This window comes from Manis pentadactyla, chromosome 13 (assembly GCF_030020395.1).
Source record: "Manis pentadactyla isolate mManPen7 chromosome 13, mManPen7.hap1, whole genome shotgun sequence".
Taxonomy (NCBI): Eukaryota; Metazoa; Chordata; class Mammalia; order Pholidota; family Manidae; genus Manis; species Manis pentadactyla.
Window position 1 is genome coordinate 87,022,660 of NC_080031.1, and position 20,709 is coordinate 87,043,368.

The following is a 20,709-nucleotide window of genomic DNA, read 5'->3' on the forward strand; positions in this document are numbered from 1 at the left end:
CAGCTTGTGTTTTTCATTTAGAAAAATAGCTTGGCGATCCAGCCATGTTGGTACCCAGAGTCCACTTCATTTTAAAAACCGCCTCATGGTTGTGGTAGAATAATGTCCTTCTTTCCCTAAGATGTCCATGAAAAAGCAGACCGGGACCGCCTCCATTTTGTGTCCTCCATCTTGAATAACTATGTCCCCTACATGACCCCTAGCCGACCGGGCCGCCTCCATTTTGTTCTATGTTCTCCATCTTTAGTAAGAAGTTTCCCGCTCAAGCCATGCCCATTCCCGCTGAAACCATGCCCAGCAACCTGTGCAACAAGACCCTGACCCTCCTCAGCCAATCAGCTAAGGCCACAACCATCACCCCACCAATTGCCCAGACCCGTATAAAATCTTTGTATTTTTGAAACTCGCTTGCTCTCTCTGGCATCTCGCCGCTGCGTCGGTGCAGATAGGAGATTGAGCTCCAGCTAGATTGAATAAAGGCTCTTTGCTTTTGCATCTGACTCAGCTCCCTGGTAGTCTTTGGGGATCACGAATTCTGGGCATAACAGTCCATACCGTACTCCTTGGAGCTTGGGAATATGTTACCTTACATGGCAGAGGGACTTTGCAGATGTGATTCAAGATGCAGAGCTTGCAATGGGAGATTATTTGGCATTCTCCTGCGGGCCCAGCCATCACTTGTCCTTAACAGTGGAAGAAGAAGGTGGAAGGACAGGTAAGAGAGAGGTGATGTGAGAGGGACAGGCAGGTGCCAGGTTTGAAGATGGAGGAGGGGCCATGAGCTGAGAAGGCAGTGATCTCTGGAAACGGGGGATGGCTCAGTTGGTAGCCAGCAAGAAAAGCAACCTCTGTTTTACAACTGCAGGGAACTGAAGTCTGTCAGCGGCCTGAATGAGCAGGCAATAGGTTCTCTCCTAGAGCTGCCTGGCGGGAACAGCCCAGAGACACCTTGACTGTAGCCTGTGAGATCGCTCGTCCTGCTAAGGATTCCTTGAACACACTTGGTTGGGCCCAGGGGAAATTATTATTCTAGGCAGTGTTTCCTGGAAGTATCTTGGGTGATCTGGAGTAAGAAATACATTTATGTAGTGACCCACCCACATATAAAACTTAGAGGAAAATTTCAAGAAATTAAACTTGTCCTTACTACATCTGTTGCATTCTGATACTTTGTAAGCTGCTCGATTTTATTCAGATTCAAAGCTGGTTGCTAGCCACCAACTTTATTTCACAGTTCACAAGTGAATCTCAGCCTGTAGTTTAAAAAACACTGATCTTGAAGCTGCCTGGGTAGGTTATCATACAGTAAGGCTGAGCGAACATGTGCTCTGACCACTCTTTAGACCATCAGAGATCTCCAAGAATGACAAATTCATTTTTGACAGCGTACTCTACAATTCTGCAATCACAGGACTTAGAAACAAGCTAATTTCGCATATATGTTTTATATTATGATTTCGTATTTCTAAAATTTTTGTTCTAAAGCTGTCTGTTGAAATAATTACAGATTCACAGGAAGTTGCAAAGATAGTACAAAGAGGTCTGTCCCCTCCTCTAGTTTTTCCCAAGGGTTACATCTTACGTAATCAAAACCAGGAAACTGACATTGGTACATTGTATATGTAGAGTTGTGTTATTTACTCCATTGTGTAGATTCATATAAACACCTCTGCCATGGAGGTACAGAACATTCTATTTTGGTAAAGATCTCCCTCTCTATAGTCGTACCCATCTTCCCTTTTCTCAACCATCCCTAACCTTGGGCAGCTAATCTGTTTTCCATCTCTGTAATTTTGTCATTTTCAGCATGTTATGTAATGGAATCTCATAAGATGTGACCTTTTGAGACGGGGCTTTTTTCACCCAGCATAATGCCCTGGAGGTGCTTCCAAGTTACTTTGTGTATCAGTAGTTCCTTTTTTTTTTGATGGATAGTGTTCCATGCCATGTATGATGGATTAACCATTCATCTATTAAGGGAGGTGTTTGGTTTCCAGTTTTTGGCTGTTATGAATAAAGCTGTCCTGAACAATCATGTTTAAGTAGTGTGTGGATATAAATTGTTATTTCTCTGGGATTGCTTATCATATGATAAGTAAATTTTTAGTTGGATTAGAAATTGCCAAAGCACTTTTTGGAGTGGCTGTACCACTTCACATTCCCACCTGCAATGTATGAGAAACACAATTTCTCTACATTCTTGTTAGCATTTGGCAAAGTCACTGTTGTTACTGTTCAAATAGGCGTAGTGGTAGCTCGTGTGGTCTTCATTTGCATTTTCCTCATGGCTAATGATGCCAAACATCTTTTTGTGTGCTTGTTCGCCATCTGTATATCCTTTCTGGTGAAATGTCTCTTCATGTCTATTTTTTATTTTGAGAGTTGCGTATTAGTCTGGTGGATGGTGGGTAGGGAGGCATGGTATTGTTTGGTGCTTTTTGGTTCTGAATGTATAAGAATGGAGGCTTCTGATCTTAGGACAGTCAGACATGGATGAAATGGCCATGCTTGTTTATATTTCCACCAGCACTTCTTTGAGTGCCTGTTTCCCCATATCTTGGTAAATATTAAATTTATTGAACCTTTTTCTGGTCGGTTTGAGCAAAAATAGATCTGCCTTTGAGACTAAGCATCTTTTCATAGGTTTTCAGCATTTGTATTTACTCTTTCAAGAATTACCTGTTTGTAGCCTTTGCCACCTTTTAAAATAATCTTTAGTCACGCCAATAATTCTGTTATTCATTTTTTTTAAAGAAAATTTACAGGTAAGGCTAATGTCCTTTGAGTACCATCCTATTCCTTAACATACTGCCCCCAAACTTAGTAGGGGGTGGGTGTGCCGGCCTAGCTGTGGCGTGGTCGGTCTGGGTGGCCTGGACTAGAATGACTGCTCTCTTCCATAAGGTTTTTCTGGGAATGTTCTCATTGTGAAGCCCAGCAAAGGAAACAAACATTTAAGCCATTTTTGAAGTCTCTGCTTTGTGTCCAGTTTGCTACTGTCCCATTAGCTAAAGCAAGTCATGTGGTTAAGGCCGCCATCAGTGTGCGAGGGCACTGTTAAAAGGCATAGGTATAAGGAGGCATGAAACTGGGGCCATTATAGAACCAGTCTACCATGGCCCCCCTTTGGCTGCAATTAGTCACATGCCTCCCACATGCAAAATACGCTTTCCCCCATTCCAGGATCCCCAAAGACTTTCCAGTCATGTCCTTATACTTGGAGTCTAAGATCTCATGCTTTACAGTCAGATCTGTACGTGGTTCCCTGGATGCAGCTTCTCTTGTTCTGGGCCCTGTGAATTAAAGACAGGTCACAGCTGCCTCCCCCCCCCGCCGCTCACCTTTCCTTGTGGTGAGACAAGGACAGGACCACAGCAATAGATGCTCTCACTCAAAAGGGGAAGAATGGGAGGAATACTGCATCACTGTCTGTAGCAATCCCAGAATCAGGTGGGAAAAATGTTGCCAGGTTCCCCTATTTTTGCTGGGACTTAGCTTCTAGGTACTTGCTGCTTCAGAGGTGGTGAATGTGCCTTGATCCATCATTTTCCAAAGCTCTTGGCACCACCGTCTGAGATGTCCTCCCTTTTCCACTTCCTGCCTTGGTCACTCCTGAAGAGAAAACATGCTCTATGAACAATTTCTCATCCTTTTTCCTATCCATAGGTCATTGTACATTCTGAATAATTTGAACCCAGCCCAGAGGCACTTACGACAATACAACCTTCTCAAAAGCTTTGTGGGTTTTCTGTGCATCTTGATTCCGTTTTCCCAAAACCATCCCCATAATTGTTTTAAGAACTTTGTCTTATCTAGGCTTAGTAACTGCTATTCTGGGCATGTCAGACAGTGTTCTTAAGATTCCTAGGTTTGCCTGTGTTCAGCTGAGAGAGTCTGTGGGGCAACATCTTAAGTGTTTATTCAGGCTTTTGCTCGTGTCAGGTTTCCTACTGCCCCCTTGGCCAAAGCAGGTCACATAGCAAACCCAGAGTCAGTATGGGCAGGTGTTTCAAAATGTCATGGATTCAGGGAGGTACGAAAAAATGAGGCATTGATGTGTTCCATCTACCACAAAAGGTAATTTTGAAAAGTTTGGTGTGATGTGTGTGTGTGAACATGTTGTATGATATGATTCTGCATCTTATTGTTTTCATTCAGTAATATCTTTTGGTGTGTGATCTATTCCTTTTTATTGCTGTAAGAATTTCACTGTGACTGTATAGTGCATTTTACTGAGCCATTTCTGTGAGGAATAAACATTTATGTTATTTCCCATTTTTTCACTATTGCTGTATTTCAGATAGTCTAGGATGTACCTTTTTTTCTCACTTTAACATCTGTCATTCATGATGTCTTACAGGTATTTCACAGGGTTGTTCTTTTGTTGGTACACAAACAGTGATGCACTTTGCAATCAGTGTTTGAGTAGATTTGATGAAACACGGTATCAGCATTGATGAATATCCTTCACGGACTGATCTCCAAATTCGTTGTAACGATTTATGTTCTTATCCTTGCTGTCTTTCCTTGCCAACATTGGTGCGTGGTTAGATGTTTTCTTGTTTAGGCAACCTGAAAGAAATGAGGCGGTATCTCGCTGCAGTGTTAAGTGCATATCCCTGATTAAACATGACCTCATATGTACTGGTCATTTATGTTTCCTTTCTGTGAATTGCCTGTTTAAATCTGTTGCCTGTTTTTTAATAGGATTTTGTATTTTTCTTATTGACTTATAGGAATTCTTTATACGTGGTAGACTCTAATATTTCATTAATGCATTGCAAATATCTTCTTCCAGTTTGAAGTTTATCTTTTCACTTTAAGTATAGAGTTCTTTTTTATAGATAATTTAAATGTTAATGGAGTTGAATTTTTAAAATCAGTCTTTTTTATGTGTAGGCTTTTGTGTCTTAAAAATTCCTTCACTCCTACTACTGTAACTACTAATAGTGGTGGGCACTATTTCTTGAGCAGTTACTGTGTGTCAGGCACTGTTCTACGTGCTTTACACGTAGTCACTTGTTACCTCAACAACCTTATCGAATAGTAATTACTAACTCCACTCTACACCAAGGAATTAGGGGGTCAAGTAGGTGTGGTAGGTTGAATAATGCCCCCTCCCTCCCACAAAGATAATCACATTCTAAACCCTGTAAACTGAATATTGCCTTATATGACAAAGGATGAATATTACTTTATGTGGCTAACAATGTAATCAAGTTAAGGATCAAGGATCTCGAGGTGGGGAGAGTGCCCCGCATTGTCCGGGTGTGCCCAGGGGTGATCAGAGGTATCCTTATGAGAGGGAGGTTTTACTGCACAGAAGAAAAGGCAAAGGGACCAAAGTGGCAGTGAGGCGGCCACAAGCCAAGGAACACCAGGAGCCACTAGAAGCTGGAAGAAGCAAGGGGCAGATGACATATTTTCATGTTGTTGTCCATGGGTTTTGTCTTTAATGAATTATCTCTCTTTTTCTCCTTTTAGGAGGATTAGCTCTGTCTCTTTTTTCTGTTGGGTAATTTTGTTCCTATGAGATCTTTATATGTGTATGACACATGTACTTTCCAATAGGCAACATCACTTTTCACACGGTTCATGTTGTCTTCCCATTCAGACTTCTACATTTTTAATCAAATTGATCATTTTTAATTTATATATTTAGCTGTGATTTGCTTAAGAAGACTTTCTCTAACTTCACATTTTCTTCTAAGGTTTTGAGTCTCTTGAATGTTTAGGTTTTTCATCTATCTGGAATTTATTTTTGAGAAAACTGGGTGGGGACATAATTTAATTTTTTCCCCCACTGTGGAGAATCAGTTACCTCAATACCATTATTAAAAGGTCCAATTTCCTCCCTCGGACCTGAAATGTCTCTCGCACGCGTGGATCCCTTTCTGGCCTCCCTGACAGTCCGCTGCTCAGCTGACCTCTCTTTAATACAAACAGTGTTCATTCTAGTTTTACACGGTTTGATGTTCAGCAGGGCAAGCTCCCCCTCTTTTTCAAACTGGTTTTTACTACTGTTGTATGTTTACATTTTTAAGAATTAAAAAGCATTTGTTAGAGAAGTTTTAGAGCAGTTTAAGGTTCTTAGCAAAATTGAGGTGAAGGTACAGAGTTTCCCGCATGCCCCCGGCCCCCGCACATGCACAGCCTCCCCGATGATCAACAGACCCAGCAGTGGTGCATTTGTTAGATTCAGTGAACTTCCCCTGCCACATCAGAACCACCCAAGACCACGGTTTACATTAGGGTTCACTCCTGGTGTTTTCCATTCTTTGGGTTTGGACAAATGTGTAATGACACGTGTCCACTATTGCCCTAAAAATCCTCTGTGATCCATCTATTCATCCCACCCTCCCCCCAAAATTCTGGCAACCACAGACTTTTTTACTGTCTCCATGATTCTGCCTTTTCCAAAATGTCATATAGTTGGACTCATACAGTGTGTAACCTTGTCAGATTGGTTTCTTTCACTTAGTAAAGCATTTAGGTTTCGTACACTTCTTTTCGTGTTTTGATAACATTTTTTTTTAGTGCTAAATAATGTTCTATCATTTGGTTGTATTGCAGTTTATTAATTCACCTGCAGAAGGACACCTTGATTTCTTCCAAGTTTTGGCAGTTATGAATAAAGCTGCTATAAAAACTGTGGGCAGGTTTTTATGTGGACATAACTTTTCAACACCTGAGGGTAAATATGAAGCACAGTTGCTGGATCATATGGTAAGACTATGTTTAATTTTGTAAGAAACTGCTCAACTTTTTCCAAAGTGATTTTTGTATTTATGTTTTCATATGCATTTTGGAGTCACCTTCTACAATTCCTTGAAAAATCTGGTTGATATTAAAATTGCATTTGCATTGACTTTATAGTTTATTTGAGAGAGAATTGATAACTTTGCTGTAATCTTCTCTTCTCAAAAATGAGTTCTCTCTCCAGTTAGATCACTTTTTATTATCTTCTAGTTAAGTCTTATAGTTGTACTATTTCTTGCACATTTCTTATCAGTTTTATTCGAAGTACATAATGTACTGATACCTTTCTTTTCCTACTATGTATTATAATTTGTTAGTGCTAGCACATAGGAGCTATTGATTTTTTTGTCACAAAAGTCTGACTTGTAGTCTTAGTTTTTTCTTTATTTCTGGATTTGAGTTGTAGTAAGGAATGTTTTCCACACTTGGTATTCATGCATTTTTTTTCCTAATACTTCTGTGGTTTCACTTTTTATCTTTCGACCTTTGGTCAGTTTGGCATTTATTCTGGGCTTTGGTATAAGGAACCAATCCAGTTTTGCCTTCTTTTCTTGACTGTATAGTGTGCCGTCACCATTCTTTCCTTTCCTCACCAATTTGAGCTACTGCCTTAATTTTGACTACATTTTCATATTTTCATATTTCTGGCTCTTCTGTCCCACTGGCCTGTCCGGCTAGGCAGGCATAGTACCATGCTGTTTTATCAGAGGGGCTTTACAGTGTGTATCTGGTAGGGCTGGTGTGTACATGTGTGAGTGATTTATTCATTTTAGTGCTAGTAGGTCCTTTCATTTTGCAGACATGTATCTTCAGCTGTGGCAGATGTTTAATGTTTATTTTTCATGAGTTTTCTTACGTAGTTTCTATTATCTTTCTATTCCTTGGTGCCCTGTTTTGAAAGTGTTTCTGGCCTCTGGTTCATTGTTTAGGTGTGTCTATTCTGCAACTCAGCCCTTTTATTGAGTCTTTTTACTATCAACAGTTCAATTTTTATTTAGATAGGTGTGTTTCCATAACCTTCTTCTTCATTTGCTATACTCCTATTTTTCGAAGTATGTAAAATACTCTTATGATAAAAATTCCTCTCCGAATTGTTCTAACTATTCTATTTGAGTTAGGTTTCCTATTTGCTAAGTTTGTCTCTCCCCCATGGTTGTGCCATTGGGTGGCCCGTCACTGTGCATTTACCTTTAGTTGTACGTCCGGTACTGTCTGTCTGCTGTCTGCACAGGGCTTTTGTCGGAATGTGTGGGAACCTCCACTGCTGCTTCTATCAGGAAGGGTATCGTGGGGGGCTGAGCTGATGGGCAGGGGGGAGCCTGGTTCTCTTTCCACTAGTGTCCTTTTGGGATACCACCTTGTCTTTATTACCCAAGCATCACATGTACTGCTCCTCCCTGGAGGCAGACTCCTTCTTGCTGACTCTTGGCTCACTGGGGATGGAGGTGGGAAGGTGCAGGGTTACATCTGTGTTCCTGTTACAGCCTCCCTGCTAGTCAGTCCCAGTGACCCAAGCCTTGTCTGGCTCGGTTTTCTACCATGAGCAGGAAGCATCTTCCATTTTGCCACTATCTTCTTTTTTGGGGGCACCTGCATTGTTTTATATCTGGGCCAATGGCATCCCTCTTCATTCTCTCAGTTCTCCTCTCCTTTTCTCTCTCTCTCTCCCCGTCTAAGTCCCTCTGTCAATCTCTCCCTTTTTTGTCTTTCAGCGATTTCTCACATTTTGTGGTCAACTAGAGTTTCCTTTCTTGTTTTGAACACAAGTGTATATTGGTCATTAAAAGATTTTGCAAGTGTTTTTGTAGATTTGTTGCAGGAGGAGAAGGCTGAAGCCTTGATTTATTTTATCATCTTGAAACTGAAACTTCATTATTTTTTCTCTTTTCTTCCTTTTTCAAATTTTGAAACAAATTTTTGTTTGTTAAAAAAAGTTTAGAAAATTATAGCCACATCCAGAGCCATATTTGTATTAAAGAATAGATTATTAAAGTTTATGGTATATACTTGGTTAGTTGCCCTTTAAATAATAAGTATAGCGATGAGTTAATTTTTAAAAATAGGATATATAGTAAAGTGCAGAGGATGGAATTCTTTCAAAATCCTTAAATTATTTACAGTCTGCATCTAACTTAAAAACTGTGTTCATTGTATAGAAGAGAATAGAGAAGTGTGTAGCAAACACTGATGTACCCTGTTATCTACTACTCTGGCCTGTCAAATGTCCATATCTCGCCACATTTCCTTTAGATTAAAAAATAATAGGTAGGATGTTATAGATGCAGTTGAAGTCTTTTACATTGACTCCCTTTATCCTGTGCTCTTCACTACCGCTCCTAAGGAAACCACTGATGGGGTTATTTTGGTTATCTTCATCTTGTTTTTGTGCAATCATTACATATGAAAGTATCAACAGACAATGTATTATATTTTGTATGTTTTAAAAACTGTATATTAATGACATCATTGTGCATATCGATATGTAATTTACATTTCAACTCAACTTTGTTTTATTTATTTACTTATTTAATTATTTATTAATTAAGGTATCATTGGTATACAGTCTTATGCTCAGATTTCACATGAGCAACATTGTGATGTTATTTTTCAGGAAGATTGGTTATTTCAGACTCACCGAGCCCTCTTTCTGGTGTTTCAGGAATTTTGGATTGAAGACGGTTCTTCTGCCTTTTCATAGTCCTGGAGCGATGGGAGTCATCGTATGCGAGTGGCATGGGTGTCAGCTTGGAGGACAAAGTCTCTCCTGCTTCCTGGTCCAGTCACAGTACCTGTCTCTGCTGTCTGTGCCGGTAAGCTGCATGCAGGGGGCAGCCTCTGCGTTGATCCCCTAAGCTGCCGTGGGCAGGGAGGCCCTTGGGATATCCTAAGATGATGGCGGGGGTGTCAGGTGAACAGCGCGGGAATCTGCCACGAGTTCATAGCCCTTTTATGCCTCCCGGTCACCATGCCTGTCTCTGCTGTCTGTGCCAGTTAGTCACGCACCGGGAGTGGCCTCTAGGTTGATCCCTTAAGCTGCCTTTGGCTGGTGGCCCTTGGGATGGCCTAGGGTGATGGCGGATGTTGCTGGCAAGCGATGTGGTTGTTTGCAGGAAAGGCAAAGCCCTTTGGTGCTTCCCACTTGCCGTGCCTTTCTCCACTGTCTGGGCCAGTTAGTGACGCACAGGGAGAAGCCTTTGTGTTAAACTGTGTAGTTGCTGTAGGCGGGGCTGCTCTCCAGCTTGTCTGCAGCAATGGCATGGACAGCAGGTTTGTGTGCAGGGACTGGCCTGGAGGAAAGAGTGGCAGGCTGCTTATTGCAGTGAGGGACCTGGGGCTGCGTTGCCAATCTGGGGGATGAAGCCCCTGAAGCCTCTGAAAGTTCCCAACCTGCTGGGTTGAGTGTGCCAGGCTGATTTTGTTCACCTATTCCTTCTGCTAAACTCTTGCCCCTTTAGCAGCCTTCTGACTGTTGAGAAGTCTTTCAAAGGGCCTGCTTTTCTTTTGTCCCAGGGCAGCTTGTTGTGGGAATCTGTTCGCAGTCTTAGTCTCTGACTTTGGTTTTCAGCCCCTCTAATCTCCAGAGCACCCTGCAATGTGGGTGTGTGCTCCCAGGGTAGATTTCTAGGGCTGGGTAATTAGAATTCCTGTGCTTCCACTCCCTCCCCGCTCTGATTCTCTTTTTCTCATCCGTGAGCTGGGGTCGGGGGAATGCTCGGGTCCCGCTGGGTGGCGGCTTTTTACTTTACCCTTTTCTGTGAGATGTTCGCTTCTCCCAGATGTAGACTGGCTGGTGTACTGTTACTTCTGGTCACTGTTTTAGAAATAGTTGTACTTGCTGTATTTTCAAAATATATGTGGTTTTGGGAGTAGGTTTCTGCCAAACTTCTCATGCCACCATGTTTTCTCCCCTCCTCAACCTTGTTTTTTTAATTGAAATATAGTTGATATACAATATTATATTGGTTTCAGATGTACAACACAGTGATTCAATAATTATGTTCATTAACTAAATGCTCACCATGATAAGTGCAGTTACCATCTGTCAAAACACACAAAGAAATTACAGTATTATTGGCTGTAATCTCTATGCTGTCCTTCCATCCCCATGACTTATTTTCTGACTGGAAGTATGTACCTCGTTATCCCCTTCATGTATTTCACTCCCTCCTCTCCCCCCTCCTCTATGGCAACCACCAGTCTCAGTCTGTTCTCTGTGTTTATTTTTCTATTTCTGTTTTGTTTGTTCAATCGTTTGTTTTGTTTTTTAGATTCTACCTACAAGTGAAATCATATGTGCTATTTGTCTGACTTATCTCACTTAGCATAATACCTCTCAGTCCATCCATGTTGTCACAAAGAGCAAGAGCTCATTCTTCATTATGTCTGAATAATATTCCTTTGAATATATGTGCCACTTCTTTATTCATCTACTGAAGGACACTTATATTGCTTCCATATCTTGTATTTATTGTAGCAATATTTACAATAGTCAAGATGTAGAATCAACTTTTGTTTTTGAGATTTATCCATGTTAATACATGTAGCTCTAATTTGTTCACTTAACAATCCATGCTGTAAATATACCACAATTTACTCTTTTGCTGATGGTCATTTAGGTTGTTTCCAGTTTGTCTTTATTATAAACAGTGGTGATATGAGCCTTCTTTAAATGTTTCTTTGTGCATATGCATTAGAGTCTCTCTAGGGTATATACTTATATTTGTAGTGCTCGATTACAGGATATACACATCTTTAACTTAATTAGTTTTTGCCAAATTGCTCTCCAAAGTGGTAGTACCAATTTGCACTTCCACTAGAAGTGTATGAGTCCCTGTTTCCACAGCACTCATCAACAGTGGGTATTACTGGACTTAATTACTCCCACACTTAGGAGGGTGAAATTGTATTGCTGTGTAAACTTAAATAGCATTTCCTGATTATTAATGGAATTGAGTAACCTTTCAATTTTTTATTGGCCATCAGGTTTCACTTCTATGATTTGCATGTTCATTTCTTTGCCCAGTTTTTATTGGATTGTGTTTTCTTGTTAAGAATTTCTTTAGTAATAGTCTGGATATGAATACTTTGTTATATGGCTATAAACATCTTGCCTCAGATTATGGCTTGTCTTTTCACTTTGCTTATGGTATCTTTTGGTATATAGATGTTAAAAAATGTACTTTTAAATAGGTACTATATTCACATGGTTAACAATACTCTTAAGTATAAAGGAAATGATTTCCTCTCTTGTTCCCCATCTGTCAACCCTCCAGCACTTTTATTCATTTCTTGTGCATCCTTCCAGAATTTCTTTGTGTGCCTACTATAAGCAAGCAAGTACAGATATATATCCCTCTGCGGTCAGATATATTTGTCTTTCCTTAATGGTTTGTATTTTTGGTTACTTGTTTAAGTTTTCTTACTCTGAATTTTCAAGATGTTTTATGTTTTCCTCTTGAGGTTTTATACTTTTGCTCTAACTTTATCATATTTTAATATGGAAAGTTAATTGCCTTAAAACCGTTGATTGAGTTGCATGTATTTTCTCCCTGATTTGTTTTGAGGACTTCCTCTTGTGGTATGTATGTGGCTCCCATTTGTATGTAGGTCTGTTTTGAATTCATTAGTACTCTATTTCATTGGTGTATTTATTCATCCCTGTAGAAATAGAACTGTTTTAATTACTATAGCTTTGTAAGAAATCTTAAGATCAATCCTACCATTTCCAACTCCCCAGATTGTCTTGGCTATTCTTGGTCTCATTAGCATTTGATTAGATTTTATTGGAATGGCATGAAATTTATAGATTAATTTGAGGAAGAAGTTTTATCTTTTGGATATTGAGCCTTCCTTATCATGAACATAACATATCTAATTATATAAGTATTTTAAGTGTCTTTGGTAAGCATAATATTTTCTCTATAAAACGCTTGCATACCTTTTTGTTAGATTTATTCTTTAATACCTTGTGCTTTTTGTGCTATTATAAATTATGCATTGTTTAAAGATTACATTTTCTAATTGTTTGTTGCTAGTATATAAGATCACAAGTGACATTTCTCTATTGGTTGTCAAAATGTCCAATCTCTTTTATTCTTTTTTTTATTTGAAGTATTGTTGACATACAATGTTATACTGGTTTCAAGTATACAACACAGTGGTTTAACAGTTACCCATATTATTAAATCCTTACCTCAAGTAGTCCGGTTACTATCTGTCAACATAGGAAGGTGTGTGAATGCAGCAGGGCAGTCGCTGGGCAGCCTGTCTCCCTGCTTCGTTTCACATGCCAGTAATTGTACCCAAGGGCATTACTAGAGATAATTCTCAAAACTGATTTATATCCTAGAGGGTTTCCTTCTATTCTAATTTGTTAAGAGATTAAAAAATATAATGAATTGGGTATAAAATTTTATCAGTTGCCTTTTCTGTATCTACTGAGGTGATCACAGATTTTTCTTTTTTAATGTGTTAATGTGGTGATTTACATGAATAGATTCCATTAGAATTTATTTACACTTTGTGTTACTGGGATATCTTGAGGTCATGAGATATTGCCTTCTAAAGTCTGATATGCTAACATTTTATTTAGAATTTTTTTCTCTATTTTCATAAGTGAGATAGGCACATAATTTTCATTACTTTAACTGTTCTTGTGTGTCATTTAAGAGTTCACTGGTATCATAAAATCAATTGAAGAGCTTTCCCTTCTTTTCTATTTTCTGAAACATTTTATATAAGACAGAACTGCGTCTTAAATTGTCTGGGCCTGATGTTTTGGTATTATTCTTGTGAGTAGAGTAACTATTGATTTGCTTTCTTTCATAGGGTTATTCAGGTTTTCCATTTCTTGAGTTTGTTTTGGCAAACCATTTTTCTAAGAAATGGTCCGTTTCATTTAACTTTTCATATGGATTGCATATAGTTGCTCAGAGTAATCTGTTTTGCTTTAAAAACTCTTAAGGCTGTGATAGCTTTTCTTTTTCATTCCTGATGTTGTTTATACTCTTTCCTGATCATTCTTGCTGTGAGTTTGCAATTTTATTAGTTTTTTCAAAGAACATGCTTTTAGTTTTATTAATCCTTTTTATTGATATTCAGTCTTCTTTTAGTTTCATGTATACAGCACAGTGGTTCAGCAGTTATCCATATTATTAAATCCTTACTCCCACTAGCACAGATACTATCCACTTATGTTGATAAGAAGGTGTTACAGAATCATTGGCTATATTCTCTGTGACCAGCCTACATTATGATTGAAAATTTTTGTGCCCCTTTGATGCCAGGGTTCTTGTTTGTGGAGTTGAAGAATGAACTTCGCAAACACTCAAAGTAGGAGAGCAAGTGAGAGGCTTTTATTTAGAGAGAAAGTGAGAGGACAGAGCTACTGCCTCACACCAGGAGGGGACAGGAGAGCCCCAGGGTGGTGGGTTGTCTAAGGGTTTTGTGGGTGGTTGAGAGACAAAGGGCTAGGGATGTACACCTGCTAATCAGTCCCAAAATGTTTATCTTTGAAGAGACACTCAGTTTCTTATTAGTCTTCTGGGTTATTTACAAGAAATTTACTGCTCTGATTTCCTCCAAGGATAGCAGCTTCCTGGTCTGGAAGCATGTCACTCAAGACTGCCTGCTTTGCTCCCAAGGTGGTCTGAGTTATTGTCTGTTTGTTAAACAGTATGTTAAGAACCTTACTTTTTAACTAATAGGGTTTTTAAATGCAATCTTATCTTCAAGATGGAATCCTTCCTGTTTTTACTACATTGTTTTGGGCTTGCTTGCTAAATTGCCCAGGTTACAAATCACTTGATGAGGGCTGGAGGAGGAAAAGCAGCAACTGGGTAAAGTAAAAACTAAGCTGTGTCCCCCAGCAGGCCAAAGCAATTCCCACAATGGATTATCTCACTTTGTTTTTTCCGTAGGCCTTCCCCCTGCTCTGTCTAAGCTCATGGTCCCTGTCTCACCTCTATCACTTTCACTCTCCCGACACACTTACCTCCACCCTTCCCCCATGGTAACTGCCAGTTCCTTCTCAGTGTCTGTGAGTCTACTGCTGTTCTGTTCATTCTGTTTTGCTTTGTATTTATATTCCACAAATAAGCAAAATCATATTTTATTTGTCTTTCTCCACCTGGCTTATTTCATTGGCATAATACTCTCTAGATTCTGTCCATGTTGTTGCAAATGGCAGGATTTCTTTTCCTTTATGGCTGAATAATATTCCATCATGTATATGCACCACATCTTCTTTATCCATTCATCTATTGATGAACCCTTAGGATACTTCCACATCTTGATTATCATAAATAGTGTGGATGTAAACATAGAGGTGCATATATCTTTTCAGATGAGGGATTTTGTTTTTTTGGGGGTAAATTCCTAGAAGTAGAATTGCTGGGTTGTATGGTTATTTTTATTTTCAGTTTTTTGAGTAACCTCCATACTACTTTCCACAGTGGCTGCACCAGATTACAATCCCACCAACCATATAGGATGGTTCCCTTCCTCCACATCCTCGCCAACACTTGTTATTTCTTTTCTTTTGGATAATAGCCGTTCTAACTGGTGTGAGGTGATATCTGGTGATTTTAATTTGCATTTCCCTCATGATTAGCAATGTAGAGCATTTTTTCATGTGCCTGTTGGCCGTATGTTCTTCTTTGAAGAAATGACTGTTCAGTGCCTTGGCCCAATTTTCAATTGGGTTATTTGTTTATTTGGTGTTGAGGTGTATGAGCTCTTTATATATTTTGGATGTTAACCTATTATGGGATAAATGATTTATAAATGTATCCTCCTATACTGTAGGATGCCTCTTTGTTCTACTGATGGTGTTCTTTGCTGTACAGAAGCTTTTCAGTTAGATGTAGTCCCACTTGTTCATTTTTTATTTTGTTTCTCTTGCCCAAGGACATGTGTCCAGGAAAAAATTGCTCATATTTATGTTCAAGAGATTTTTGCCTATGTTGTCTTCTAAGACTTTTATGGTTTCATGTCTTACATTCAGGTTTTTGGTCCATTTTAAATTTACTTTTGTGTATGAAGTTAGGCAATAATCCAATTTTATTCTCTTATATGTAGTTGTCCAGTTTCCCTAACATGAGTTGTTGAAAAGGCTGTTCTTTAACCATTGTATATCCATGGCTCCTTTATCATATATTAATTAACCATATATGTGTGGATTTATATCTGGGATCTCTATTGTGTTCCATAGATTTATGGGTCTGTTCTTGTGCCAGTACCAAATTGTTTTGATTACTGTGGCTTTGTAGTAGAGCTTGAAGTCAGGGAGCATAATCCCCCCAGCTTTATTCTTCTTGCTTTGGGTATTCGGGGTCTTTTGTAGTTCCATATGAATTTTAGAACTATTGTAGTTCATTGAAGAATGCTGCCGGTATTTTGATAGGGATTGCATTGAATCTGTAAATTGCTTTGGGTAGAGTGGTCATTTTGATAATATAAATTCTTCCTATCCATGAGCATGGGATGTATTTCCACTTATTGTGACTTTAATTTTTCTCTTAAATGTCTTATAGTTTTCAGGCTATAGGTCTTTCACTTCCTTTGTTAAGTTTATTCTTAGGTATTTTATTCTTTTTGATGCAATTGTAAATGAAGTTGTTTCCTGATTTCTCTTTCTGCTAGTTCATTGTTAGTATATAGAAATGCAATAGATTTCTGTCTATTAAATTTATATCCTTCAACTTTGCTGAATCCAGTTACTAGATCTTATAGTTTTTTGGTGGAGTCTTCAGGGTTTTCTATGTACAATATCATGTCATCTGCAAATAGTGACTGTTTAAATTCTTCCTTACCACTTTGGGTGCCATTTATCTCTTAGTGTTGTCTAATTGCCATGGCTAGCACCCCATATTGAATAAAAGTGGTCAGAGTGGACATTCTTGTCTTGTTCCTGATCTTAGAGGAAAAGCTTTCAGATTTTCACCATTAAGTATGATGTTAACTGTGTGCTTGTCATATATGGCCTTTATTATGTTGAAATATATACCCTCTATTCCCATTTTGTTGAGAGTTGTCATCACGAATATGGACGTTGAATTTTGTCAAATGATTTTTCAGCATCTGTGGGGACAATCATTGGTCTTTATCCTTTTTGTTAATGCGGTGTATGGTATTGATTGATTTAGCAATATTATACCATCCTTGCATCCCTGGAATAAATCCCACTTTGTTATGATGGATGATCTTTTTGATGTATTTTTGAATTTATTTACATTTTGTTGAGGACTTTTGCATCTATGTTCATCAGGGCTATTGGTCTATAATTCTCTTTTTTTGGAGTATCTTAACCTGGTGTTGATATTAGAATGATGCTGGCCTCATAGAATGAGTTTGGAAGTATTCCCTCCTCTTCTGCTTTCTGGAGTCCTTTAGGAAGAGTGAATATTAACTCTTCTTTAAATGTTTGGTAGAATTCAGCTACAAAGCCATCTTGACCTGGAGTTTTGTTCTTTGGGAGTTTTTTGACAACCAGTTCAGTTTTATTGATGGTAATTGGTCTGTTCAGATTTTCTGTTTCTTCCTGGGTCAGTCTTGGAAGGTTGTATTTTTCTAGGAAGTTGTCCATTTCTTCTAGGTTGTCCAATTTACTGGAATATAATTTTTCATAGTATTCTGTAAGAATTCTTTGTGTTTCTGTGGTATTCATTGTGACTATTCCTTGTTTCTGATTTTGTTTATTTTTGTACTTTCTCTTTTTCGATATGTCTGGCTAGGGGTTTATCTATTTTATTTTCTCAACGAACCAGCTCTTAGTTTCATTAGTTTTTTCTATTGCTTTATTCTTTCTATACTATTTATTTGTGCTCTGATCTGTATTATGTCTCTCCTTCTACTAAGTGTGGGTTTGATGTGTTGTTCTTTTTCTACTTTCTTTAATTGTGAGTTTAGAAGTGTAAATAAATAAGGGATTCTTTTTGTTTCTTGATGTAGGCCTGTATTGCTATGTAATTCCCTCTTAGAACAGCCTTTGTGGAGTCCCACAAGTATTGGACTGCTGTATTTTTTTTGTTTTCAATTGTCTCCATGTATTGCTTGATCTCTGTTTTAATTTGGTCATTGATCCATTGATTATTTACAAGCATGTTATTTAGCCTTCACATGATTTTAGGCTTTTTTGTTTTCTTTGTGTAATTTATTTCTAGTTCTATACCATTGTGGATCTGAGATGCTTGATACAATTTTAATCTTTTTTAATTTATTGAGGCTCCTTTTGAGGCCTAGTATGTGATCTGTTCTGGAGAACATTCCATGTACAGTCTAGAAAACTGTAGGTCAAGATGGCTTCGTAGCTGAATTCTACAATTGGCATAGTCTATTAAGTTCATCTAATTTAATATATTGTTCAGTGCCTGTGTTTCCTTCCTTCTTTGTTTTCCATATGGTTGATCTGTCTGTTAATGTGAGTGGTCTGTTAAAGTCTCCTCAAATGAATTTGTTGTAATGTATTTCCCCCTTTAATTCTGTTAATACTTATTTTACATATTTAGGTACACCTGTGTTTAGTTGCTTAGATATTTATAATGATTATATTCTCTTGTTGGACTGATCCTTTTATCAATATCTAATGTCCTTCTTTGTCTCTTGTTACTTGTTTTGAAATCTATTTTGTTTGATATTAGTACTACTACTCCTGCTTTTTTCTCCCTATTGTTTGCATGAAATATCTTCTTCCTTCCCTTTACTTTTAGTCTGTATATGACTTTGGGTCTGAAGTGAGTCTCCTGTAGGCAGCAAAAGATGGATCTTATTTCTTCATCCATTCTTCCACTCTATGTCTTTTGGTTGGTGCATTCAGCCCATTTTCATTTAAGGTAATATTATTTTTAATTATTTAAGGTAATTATTGATAGATGTGTACTTGTTGCCATTTTGTTGTTTTATTTGTTTTCATAGCTCCTCTCTATTCCTTTCTTCCTCTCTTACACTCTTTTCTTGTTATTTGATGGTTTTCTGTAGTGCTGTGGTTGGATTTCTCTTTTTGAATTTTTTGTATCTATTATTATTACAGGCTTTAGATTTGTGGTTACCAAAGGCTCAAGGATAGCTTCCTTACTATATAACAGTCTATATTAAGTTGCCGATTGCTCTATTTCAAACACAGCCTAAAAGTGCTTTTTCTTCTTCTTCTTTCTCCACACTTTATGTATTAGATGTCCTAATCAAAACTATTTAGCCTTCGGAACATTTTCATCTACAGCAATCCCTTTAACATCCTGTAATGCTGGCTTTGTTGTTATAAATTCTTTGAGCCTTCCTTCACCTGGAGATTATTTAACCCCCGCTTCAAATTAAATTATAATCTTGCTGGGTTGAGGATTCATGGTCAAAGGTCTTTCTGTTTCAGTATGTTAAATATTTCATGCCTCTCCCTTGTGGCCTGTAAAGTTTCTGCTGAGAGGTGTGCTCATAGCCTGATGGGGTTTCCCTTGTAAGTAATCTTTTTTGTCTCTCTGGCTACTTTCAATATTTTTTCCTTATCCTTAATCTTTGCCATTTTAATTATTATATGTCTCGGTGTTTTCTACCTGGGGTTCCTTTTGTTAGGGGCTCTTTGTACTATATGTTTATTTCCTAGATTGGGGAAGTTTTCAACAATTATTTCCTCAGAGAGACTTTCTATCCCTTTCTCTCTCTCTCTTCTCCTTCTGGTACCCCTATTGTGTGAATATTGTTTCATTTGGATTGGTCTCCGATTCTTTCATTCCTAGAGATCCTTTTTTTCTCTCACTCCTCAGCTTCCTTGTGTTCTTGTTCTCTAATTTCCTTCTCATTGAGCGTCTCCTCTACTTGCAGAAATCTATTAATTCATTCCTTCCATTTTGTATTTCATTTCAGTTATTGTATTCTTCAGCTCTTATATGTCTGTTGAAGTCCTCCCTGGGATCTTTAATACTTTTCTGCAGATCAGTAAGCATATTTATGACTTTTACTTTGAAATCTTTATCAAGAAAATTGGTGGTCTGCCTTTCATTTAGCCCTCTTTCTGATGTCTTATCTTGTAGCTTTGTTTGGAACATATTCCTCTGCCTCCTCATTTTGTCTTTCTGTGTTTCTTCCTTTGTATCATATGGATCTGTTATGCTTTCTGATCTAAAGAGTAATGGCTTTATGAAGAAGATGTACGTGGTTCCCAGAAGGTCAGGTCCCTTTCCTCTCCAGTGCCTACTTCTCCCTTGCTGTTGGTGGGCAATGGGTGGGATTGTCTTTCTGTCTGTCTGCTGGGTGTAGTGGTTTATACCAGTCTTCTAAGACTGATGGTTTGCCTCAGCCTGGCCTCTGGGTTCGGAGCAGTGGTTTCTGCTAGGACCATTGTGGGCAGGTCTGCCTTCTACCTGCCCTGCAATCATAGAGTGGGCAAGGCAGTGACAGGGCAGGTTTCACAATGCCAAGGTGCATGGGCTCACAGAGGTGGCATATCTCCCAGTTGTAGAGCCCTCTGGTGCTCAGCAGTGTCAGTGAGCTACGTGGAGCGACGGTGCAAGTCAGGTTGAGGCAGCAATTGGCACCGTGGAAGGTCCCGTGGCCTCATGGTGGTGGCGCAATTTGAGCAGTGGGGGGGCCACACGGGCCAGGAGCAGTAGTGAGTTGGGTGGCAGGCGGCCCCTCCGGCAACAAAGGCAGCTAGTTGTGCTCCAGTGGTACACAGCTGCTGCAGCAGCGAGTCCCCCAGATGGTGCCTAGCAGCAGCAAGGCATGCAGCACCTGGCCTGGCCACCCTTGGGGAGGAAGGGACTCTTGGAGCTGCTCCTGCAGGTACCTCCCCAGTGGGGCTGGAACAGGGCTGTGAAAGCTGAGAGAGTCTCCCTGTGCCTGCCAGGCAGCAAAGTCAGATGCTTCTGTGCCCAGGGGGCTGGCCCAGTGGTGACACACAGGGAGGTGCCTCAGTGCTGAGCTGCCAGCCCAGGGGATGGATCACCTGGGGCTCCTGGG

At 39.1% G+C, this 20,709-nt stretch overlaps 1 pseudogene; it reads left to right on the forward strand.

The window, feature by feature from the left end:
* Window positions 1–20,709, forward strand: part of LOC130680360 (protein Shroom1-like) — a 345,760-nt pseudogene that overhangs the window by 265,224 nt on the left and 59,827 nt on the right.